The 10,000-nt window shown below is 37.8% G+C and overlaps 1 protein-coding gene across 1 annotated transcript in view; it reads left to right on the top strand.

Moving 5' to 3' along the window:
* The first annotated feature begins 9,903 nt into the window (after nucleotides 1–9,903).
* LOC136825357 (perlucin-like) overlaps nucleotides 9,904–10,000 on the top strand; it is an 18,034-nt gene continuing 17,937 nt past the window's right edge. The window contains exon 1 of the mRNA XM_067081610.1: nucleotides 9,904–10,000. This exon is cut by the window's right edge and continues 2,192 nt beyond it. The gene's annotated coding sequence lies outside the window, so the exon portion shown is untranslated.

The following is a 10,000-nucleotide window of genomic DNA, read 5'->3' as shown; positions in this document are numbered from 1 at the left end:
TCTAGATAATGACCAGAGCCAAAAAATATAATAGAATTTTTTAAACCTGAAAGTCATCGTGGAAACAGAACCTCTCTCTCTCTCTCTCTCTCTCTCTCTCTCTCTCTCTCTCTCTCTCTCTCTCTCTCTCTCTCAAAAAAAAAAAAAAAAATAATAAAAAATAAAATAAAGAGAAATTTAACCAAAAAGGAAAAAAATGGAAAGTCGGGAGCTTCGAAGTATCACTTATCAGACTTCCTGCGTCGGGTCAAATCCTCTTCTAATTACAATTCGTAATGACTTCAGACTAAGAGGGCGAAAAAGTCTCTAAATTGAAATAGGAACCAAGATTGCTGCCTAGGGCGCGCGCACCTTCTGCTGCCGACTCCATCAGGAGGTTCATTTGACACTAAGCGGGCTTCATTTACAAAAGAATTTTTTTAATGTGATTCGAATGTTCAGCATTCCTTTATTATTAAAAAATTTTGAGAATCAAGGCAGTTTTTTTGGGAGGGGGAGTTTTATGATGGAGAAAATGAAGGCCTTTTTTTTTGGCACTTACAAAATGAAGGCCTTTTTTGGCACTTAGATAATGTAGTCATTTTTGGCACTTTTATGACGTAAAAAATTGTGGCACTTTTTGGCACTTTTACGACGTAGAAAATTGTGGCACTTTTTGGCACTTTTACGACGTAGAAAACTGTGACACTTTTTGGCACTTTCGTGTCTAAAATGGATGCTTTTTTGGCACTTTTATGAAGTAGAAATTTGTGGCACTTTTTGGCACTTTTTTGTCGAAAATTCTGGCACTTTTTTGGTACTTTTTGTGTCGAAAATGAGGGCTTTTTTGGCACTTTTATGACGTAGAAAATTCTGGCACTTTTTGTCACTTTATTGTCGAAAATGAAAGCATTTTTTGGCACTCTCGTGTCGAGAATGAAGACAACAATCTCTCTACATTTCCCACAATGCAAGCAACATCCTATCCTCCCCTCCCACCCCCACCCACACAAACACACACACACCCACACAAATACACACACACACACAAACAAACCCCATTAGGAAAAAAATATTGCCCCAGAATAAAAGAAATAAATCCTAATCTAAAAATAAATTTTGTAAATCGACTTCCCATTTTTAGTTTTCTGTAAAAGAAAACTATTTTGCCGGCTTTGTCTGTCCGTCCGCACTTTATTCTGTCCGCACTTCTCCTGTCCGCCCTCAGACCTTAAAAACTACTGAGGCTAGAGGGCTGCAAATTGTTATGTTGATCATCCTCCCTCCAATCATCAAGCATACAAAATTACAGCCCTTTAGACTCAGTAGTTTCCATTTTATTTAAGGTTAAAGTTAGCCATAATCGTGCGCCTGGCAGCGATGTAGGACAGATCTATCTTTCGGTGGTCTCGGTATAATACTGTATGAGCCGTAGCCCAGGAAACTTTAACCACGGCATGGTGGTGGCCTGGCCTATATCGTAGCCAGAAGCACGATTATGGCCAACTTTATCCTTAAATAAAATAAAAACTATTGAGGCTAGAGGGCTGCAATTTGGTATGTTTGATGACTGGAAGGTGGATGATTGGCATACTAATTTGCAACCCTCTAGCCTCAGTAGTTTCTAAGATCTGAGGGCGGACAGAAAAAGTGCGGACAGAAAAAGTGCGGACAGAAAAAAGTGCGGACAGAAAAAAATTCGGACAGAAAAAGTGCGGACAGAAAAAAGTGCAGACAGAAAAAAGTGCAGACAGAAAAAAGTGCAGACAGAAAAAGTGCGGACAGAAAAAAGTGCGGACAGAAAAAAATGCGGACGGACAGACAAAGCCGGCACAACAGTTTCCTTTTCAGAAAACTAAAAACAGGGGGGTTACAATATAAAAAAAAAAAGGATTTCATAAATCTTCAGATAAATCCCTCCATCCCATCCCCTAATCCCCCTACCAAAAAAAAATGAACTCACAAACCCGACATCGAGAGAAAAACAACATTAGGTCTTTCCCCGAGATTGGGAAAAAATTGACTGATTCCCTAATCCGGGATTTTCTGACTGGACAATCTCAGTAACTCGTCGCCCTTACGACCGGCGAAAGACTGGCTAAGCCATTTTTCGATATCTGGCCTTTTAAGAAGTCCTTGTATCATCATATTTGTGTAATATTTTTTATTATACGTGGGTTGTATCATGCCGCTATCGTTATGTAGAATAATATGATACTGATATGACAGTAATATGACATTAAAATGACGTTTCATATTGAGTTGAATGTTCGGTTTCTAGTACATCATTAAAATTCAGGTCTTTTGTTCATGTCTTGAAATATTATATGGAGTGACGGGACTTGTCTTACTGGGTTTAATGTTTGTGTTTTTTATATATATATTAAGAAATTACACGGTTTTGGAAGCATCATTGTGTGTGTGTGTGTATATATATATATATATATATATATATATATATATATATATATATATATATATATATATATATATATATATATATATATATATATATATATATATATAATTATATATATACATATTTATATATATATACATATATATATATATATATATATATATATATATATATATATATATATATATATATATATATATATATATATATATATATATATATATATATATATATATATATATATATATATATATATATATATATTTACTATATATATACATATAGACATACTGCAACAATTACAAAAATAATCACACAAGACAAAGGCACCAACACCAACATTACTGCAAACCTTACCTCATAGAACAGTGAACAATATTTCCGTAGAAAAAGCCGCCACATTCGAGTAAGTGTCAGGTGTAAAAACGATGGTTCTGAGTCCTTCATAGATTTGGCGCACTACCTGAAAAAGTCACAGAAAATTATCATAAATTATTTGCTTTTCAACGAGTCCAGGGGATGGTGAGCCATTTGATGCATTTGGACAAGCAGTTCATGAGCAAATAAATTCGAAATAATCTTATAATTAGACTAATTATGTATCTGAATTCAATATTGATAAAAAAATTAAAATCATTAGCGAAGTCAATTACCTCTAGACACACCCTCCAGTTATATATATATATATATATATATATATATATATATATATATATATATATATATATATATATATATATATATATATATATATATATATATGTATATATATATATATATACATATACATATATATACATATATATATATATAAAACCCTAACCTCCCCACTTAGGACTCGAACCCATACACGTCAATTTAAGTGACTCAGGCCCCCTTAAGCAAAACTAGTTTTAAAGGTTTTTATGATCGAAAACGCAAGTTGCGCCAAAAAGCAATTGTCACGAAAACAAACACAAGTCTCTCCTGGCCTCTTCAGTCAGGCAATGCGGCCACTTTTCTTGATTCGTGGGCGATCACGTGAGTGCACACACGTGGGTGCTTGGCATTCCATTAGTTTGCGGGCTGATTTAGCCGTTTTGCTTCTTCTTCTTTTTTTTTTTTTGGAGGGTAGAGGGTTGAAATCTACATTGGTTTAATGCAGAATAGCAATACATTGAGCTGTGTACGTATTCAAGATTTCTCTCTCTCTCTCTCTCTCTCTCTCTCTCTCTCTCTCTCTCTCTCTCTCTCTCTCTCTCTCTCTCTCTCTCTCTCTCTCTATATATATATATATATATATATATATATATATATATATATATATATATATATATATATATATATATGTGTGTATGTGTATATATATATATATATATATATATATACATATATATATATATGTATATCTTTTCTATAGTGAAATCTACATTGGTTTAATGTTGAAAAACAATACATAAATACTGAACCTCTCTCTCTCTCTCTCTCTCTCTCTCTCTCTCTCTCTCTCTCTCTCTCTCTCTCTCTCTCTCTCTCTCTGTACCTAAATATTAAGGCCCTGTCTGTTCCAGCATCTTTTCAAATTAAATCCAGCACATGATTTATTTATGAATATACCTGTTTGAATCTGAAAAGAACCTTAACAAAACTGCTCTTTCTTACCTACAATAAGAATATATTACTAGTAAAGATATACACTCTAGCTTCTAGTTTTATAAAAAGAAAAACTGTTTTATAAAACTGTTTTGCAAAACTAGGAGCAAAAGTTTCCCCGTTACTTTGATGAGAAAGAAAATAATTTTTGAGATTATTATTATTATTATTATTATTATTATTATTATTATTATTATTATTATTATTATTATTATTATTATTATTAAGAAGAAGAAGATGAAACCTATTCATATGGAACAAGCCCACAGGGGCCACTGACTTGAGATTCAAGCTTCCAAAGAATATTAAGGTATTCATTAGGAAGAAGTAAAAGGAGGTATAGGGAAATAATTTACATAAAGAAGAGATCCCACTTATTAAATAATGTCTACAGATACGAAGACTTAAATGGACTTTCAAATATCTGAGAGAGAGAGAGAGAGAGAGAGAGAGAGAGAGAGAGAGAGAGAGAGAGAGAGAGAGAGAGAGAGAGAGGAATAGGTGTGAGGACGATGGGGACAGAAAGGGGTCAAGATAATGAAAATTACTTCAGTCTAATGTCAGTCTAATGAGAGAGAGAGAGAGAGAGAGAGAGAGAGACAGAGAGAGACAGAGAGAGGGGAATAGGTGTGAGGACGATGGGGACAGAAAAGGGTCAAGATAATGAAAATTACTCCAGTCTAATGAGAGAGAGAGAGAGAGAGAGAGAGAGAGAGAGAGAGAGAGAGAGAGAGAGAGAGAGAGAGAGAGAGAGCCCAGGCTTCTAGGAGTCAATTACGAACAAAGTGGGTATGTGATAGCCTCTCCTCTTTCCGAATTATTCGAGTAATGGACGCAAAGACGACTCGGCGAGATTTTAATGAACTTGTTGGTCGGAGAAAATTGGGAGGCTAAATGGAGTTACGGGTCGACGTCACGTCCTGCTGTTTAAAGCTCACCTGGGGTATTGCACGTGTTGACCCCAAATGGGGGAGGGGGTGTGAGGGGAATTGTGGAGGGGGGGGGAAGGAATGACCCCTGTTATGGTCTGGGTTCTCCAAATGAATGTTTTAGAACGGAAGCGAGGTTGTGGGCAGCGGGGGGGGGGGTGGAGAGCCAAGCCCAATCCTTGCCAAGGTCACAGTGTCCTAGGTTAGGTTAGGTTTAGGTCAGGTTAAGGAAAGGTTAGGTTAGGTTCGTTAGGTTAGGTTCGTTAGGTTAGGTTAGGTTCGTTAGGTCATGCTAAGGGAAGATTAGATTTGGTTAGGTTAAGTTCGTTAGGTTTGGTTTAGGTAAGGTTAGGTTAAGTTGGCTAAGGTAGGTAAGGTTATGGGAAGCATTAGGTTAGTTTAGATTTGGTTAAGGGAAGTTTAGGTTAGCTTAGCTTAGGTTAAGTAGGTTAGGTTAGTTTAAATTAGGGGAAGGCCAGGTCAAGACAATGTATTTTAGAGTACAATAGCTTTGCGCTGGCACGGGCTCTTGCTCCTAAATCCGCCAGTGACTCAGAAAAGGAACTACCTTTATTTCACAATACTCCAAAAAACATAAAGATGATTTAGATTAAACTAGCACGGGCTCTTTCTACTAAAGCAGTCAGCATCTCGGGGAAGGAATTCCCTTTGGGTGTTTATTAGACACACAAAAACATCGATGGCAGTTTGGATTGCAAATGGCCAAGCTAGGAACAACATCTGCAGCACATTTCCATTAAGAAGTCTTTCAAAAAAACACACCAGGACTTGATTCCAATTGTGAGCTGGATAGGCTGTCACAAGACATGCAATCTGCTTTACAGAGAAGTTGCATGACAAGGCAGCAAATAGTTTTAACAAGCCTGTCTTTCGCTTTATTGCATCAGAGTACTTCCCTGTCATTGGACGTTCTCGCTCTTCCCAAGATTTGGTTGTTCTCAAAATATGCTTGCTGTTATATAATCTGTTAACTAAATGTGCTTGCTGTCATGTGATCAGTCATCAAAATGTGCTTGCTGTTGTGTGATTTGATATCAAAATGTGCTTGCTGTCGTGTGATTTGATATCAAAATGTGCTTGCTGTCAAGTGATCAGTCATCAAAATGTGCTTGCTTTCATATGGTGCCATCAAAATGTGCTTGCTGTCATGTGATTTGATATCAAAATGTGCTTGCTGTCATATGATGTCATCAAAGTGTGCTGGCTGTCATATGATCAGTCATCAAAATGTGCTTGCTGTCATATGATCATTCATCAAAATGTGCTTGCTGTCATATACCGTCAACAAGATGTGCTTGCTGTCATATGATCAGTCATCAAAGTGTGCTTGCTGTCATATGATCATTCATCAAAATGTGCTTGCTGTCATATACTCTGTCAACAAGATGTGCTTGCTGTCATATGATCAGTCATCAAAGTGTGCTTGCTTGTCATATGATGCCCTCAAAATGTTTTTGCTGTCACACGATTTGTCTTCTAAACGTGCTTGCTGTCATATGATCTGTCATCATGAAGTGCTTTAAAAGCAGACCCAGATATGACAGGGTTCACTGACTGAAGGAGACGAAATGATCAAGATGATTATATACATGCCCAGGAGATATGAAGAGTCACGAGGAGAGAGAATCATTTTTCTCGTTGCGAGAGAATTGGAAAATTGCTTCTTAACTCCTGCTTTTCATGTTATTTTCCGTCAGTCTTTTTTCTATTTAGTCACGCAAAGCTATTAGTTTTATGTGCTTTCTTTTGGTTGTACTGGGTCTCATCTCTCTCTCTCTCTCTCTCTCTCTCTCTCTCTCTCTCTCTCTCTCTCTCTCTCTCTCTCTCTCTCTCTTATTAGTCAGTGTTTACTTAGTCTCTCTAGTCCGCATTGCGTTTGATATATCTAAAATTCCCATTTTTTTTGCAAGTCCAACGCCGTACTAAAAACATTTCTTAGTATCATCATAATTCGCTCTCTCTCTCTCTCTCTCTCTCTCTCTCTCTCTCTCTCTCTCTCTCTCTCTCTCTCTCTCTCTCTCTCTCTCTCTCTCTCTCACATAGAACACTAATGCCTTTTGATATTCCACATTGCCATCTCTTAGATTATAACCAGTTTAATACCTCAATTTAGTTCAATATTGTTTTGGCAGATACTAGAGATACAATAATAATAATAATAATAATAATAATAATAATAATAATAATAATAATAATAATAATAAACCCTGAAGTCATACGTTCATTCCTTGTGAAAAAATACATATGAATGAATGATTGATTATACCTCACTGGTATGACCTAAAATAATAATAATAATAATAATAATAATAATAATAATAATAATAATAATAATAATAATATCAACGTTGGAACTTCCACAGTCACAAAGTCCATTCATTTCGCAGTCCTGACCTTCTCCCCCACTACTACGCGCTGCGCAAAAGCCCTTCTTGCCCCCAGCTGATCTATCACAGGCGTGATATAGGACGGGCCTCTCTCAGCACAAAGCATGGCAAGCACAGCTCGTAACTCAGTCATCACGACCGTGAGTTATGGTGAATATGATGATGATGATGTGATGATTATGATGGTGATGGTTCCTTGTCGCATTGGGGGCCCCAAGGCGGGTGCCTTGGGGCACCCCACTAGACCGGGTTTGTCACCGGGCGATTTGGAACTCCGGAAGAGGTGTGAAGATCCCGTAGAGTTTCTTCGTCGTTTCCTGTTTCACGTTTTCTTTCTTTTGATCTCTCTCTCTCTCTCTCTCTCTCTCTCTCTCTCTCTCTCTCTCTCTCTCTCTCTCTCTAAATCTTCAGCTGAAAATCGTTATGGAAAGAGTCAACAAACTTACGTAAACCCAAGAGGGTTCCAAAGGGTAATCACCGTGCACATAGAGAGAGAGAGAGAGAGAGAGAGAGAGAGAGAGGGAGAGAGAGAGAGAATAAAACCGATACATCTGAAATACATCTCATAATATTTCTACGTTAGTATTTTTGTTGATTATAAAGCCAAAGGCATTAAAAAATCAAGATTATTTGCTAAAAATTAAATTAGTATTTATTATGGAAAGATAATCTCTAGTTTCCACGAACTGTCAAGGCTAAACATTTCCGTTTGCCAGTGTCAGGAGTCCAGAAGAATTAGCAGACGGACATAAGTATTGTTGAATTGAATTGAAACGAATATAGAATTTAGGCCAAAGGCCAAGCATTGGGACCTATGAGGTCATTCAGCGCTGAAACGGAAATTGAATATAAAAGGTTTGAAAGGTTTAACACGAGGAAAACCTCGCAGCTGCACTTTGTTAGAAAAGGGTGGAAAGTAAGATGGAAGAAAAAAATATGAGCGGAGGTACAGTAAAAGGAACGAAAGGGGTTGCAGCTAGGGGCCGAAGGCACGCTACAAAGAACCTCAAGTAATGCCTACAGTGCACCGCATGAGTTGCATTGACGGCACTAGCCCCCTACGGGGATAAGTGTTGTTAGACTGTGGAACAATTTCATTGAAATTATCAAAGTATTTTCCTCTTAGTCATATAACTTAACTGGAGGTTACGGACAAGTTAAAATCGTTGTGTACACGTACACACACACACACGTACCCACGATTTCCTAGAACCCTCTTAAGGGAACAAGGAAAGGTCGTACCAATAATATTATGAACCAAATTTGCTCTATCCCTCACCACATGTTTTCAAGGCTCGTTCATTTTACACGAAAAACAAAAAAAAAAAAAATCCCTCAACTAATCACTCTTTTTGAGGTTGTTTTGAGGGCTCGTTCGATGTGGAAATGTTTGCATCGTAGATTGAATGAGATTGCGAGCGTTTGACAGCGAAACCGTCATGAAGAAACGGCAGGAAAAATGAAGTATTATGCCCAGGAACAAAGAAGAATGGATAAGAAAGAAAAATTACTAATAAAAAAGAAAAAGAAGCAATAAAAGAAATACTGTAATTTGCATAGACGAAAAAATGTGATTACCAGCGTCTGACAGCGAAGTAGTGATAAAGAAAAAGCAATAAAAATAAAAAAATATGTCCAGGAACAAAGTGAATGGATAATAACGATAATGACAAATTACTAATAACAACGAAAAAGCAGCAATGAAAGAAGTAATTTGCATCGACGAAAGGATAAGATGACAAGCTTTTTAGACGAAATTTTTGCAAGGAAACGGCAGTAATAACACATGAACATGACTAGGAACAGAGAGAAGTGGGCAATAAGAAAGAAAAACGACTAACAACGCAGGAAAAGCAGCGATAAAAGGAGCAGAAACAGCAAAGGATACAAGAGCAGTGGCCACCACCGGCATCAGCAACATAAACCATCGCTATGCACTGAAGTGTACAGAAAATGTGGCGGCTGGTCTCCCAAGTGTTATTAAGGGGACCTATCCGCCTCATTCACTTAATGCCAAACGTCTGAGGAAAAGTTCCTCCCTCTCTCTCTCTCTCCCTCTCTCTCTCCCTCATTCCCTCTCTCTCCCTCGCTTCCTGGGAATGAAGAACCTTTGAGATCCTAAGGTGTCCATGTGCACGTATTAGAGGACCTATCCTTCTCATTCATTTAATATCAAAAGTCTGAGGAAAAGTTCCTCCCTCTCTCTCCCTCTCTCCCTCATTCCTTCTCCCTCCCCCCCTCTCTGGGAATGAAGGGGCTTGAGGGGGAGAGCCTAGAGTGAGTGTGTGTGTGTGTGTGTGTACGTTTTAGAGGGCCTATCCTCTTCATTTTAATATATATCACAACGTCTGAGGAAAAGTTCTTCCCTCTCTCCCTCTCTCCCTCGTTCCCTCTCCCACCCTTTTTCTCCCTGGGAATGAAGGACCTTGAGGGAGAGATCCTAGTGTGTGTGTGTGTGTGTGTGTGTGTGTGTGTGTGTGTGTGTGTGTGTGTGTGTGTTTGTTTGTGGCATTAGAAGGATCCCAGATATATCCTTTTCCGCATTCCTCCCTTCACGCAGCGAGTTTCTTGCAACGAAATACGCTCTCTCTCTCTCTCTCTCTCTCTCTCTCTCTCTCTCTCTCTCTCTCTCT

Source organism: Macrobrachium rosenbergii, chromosome 37, assembly GCF_040412425.1.
Source record: "Macrobrachium rosenbergii isolate ZJJX-2024 chromosome 37, ASM4041242v1, whole genome shotgun sequence".
Lineage (NCBI taxonomy): Eukaryota > Metazoa > Arthropoda > Malacostraca > Decapoda > Palaemonidae > Macrobrachium > Macrobrachium rosenbergii.
The sequence above is the reverse complement of the archived record's forward strand: the minus strand, read 5'-3'. Positions and strand labels throughout refer to the sequence as shown.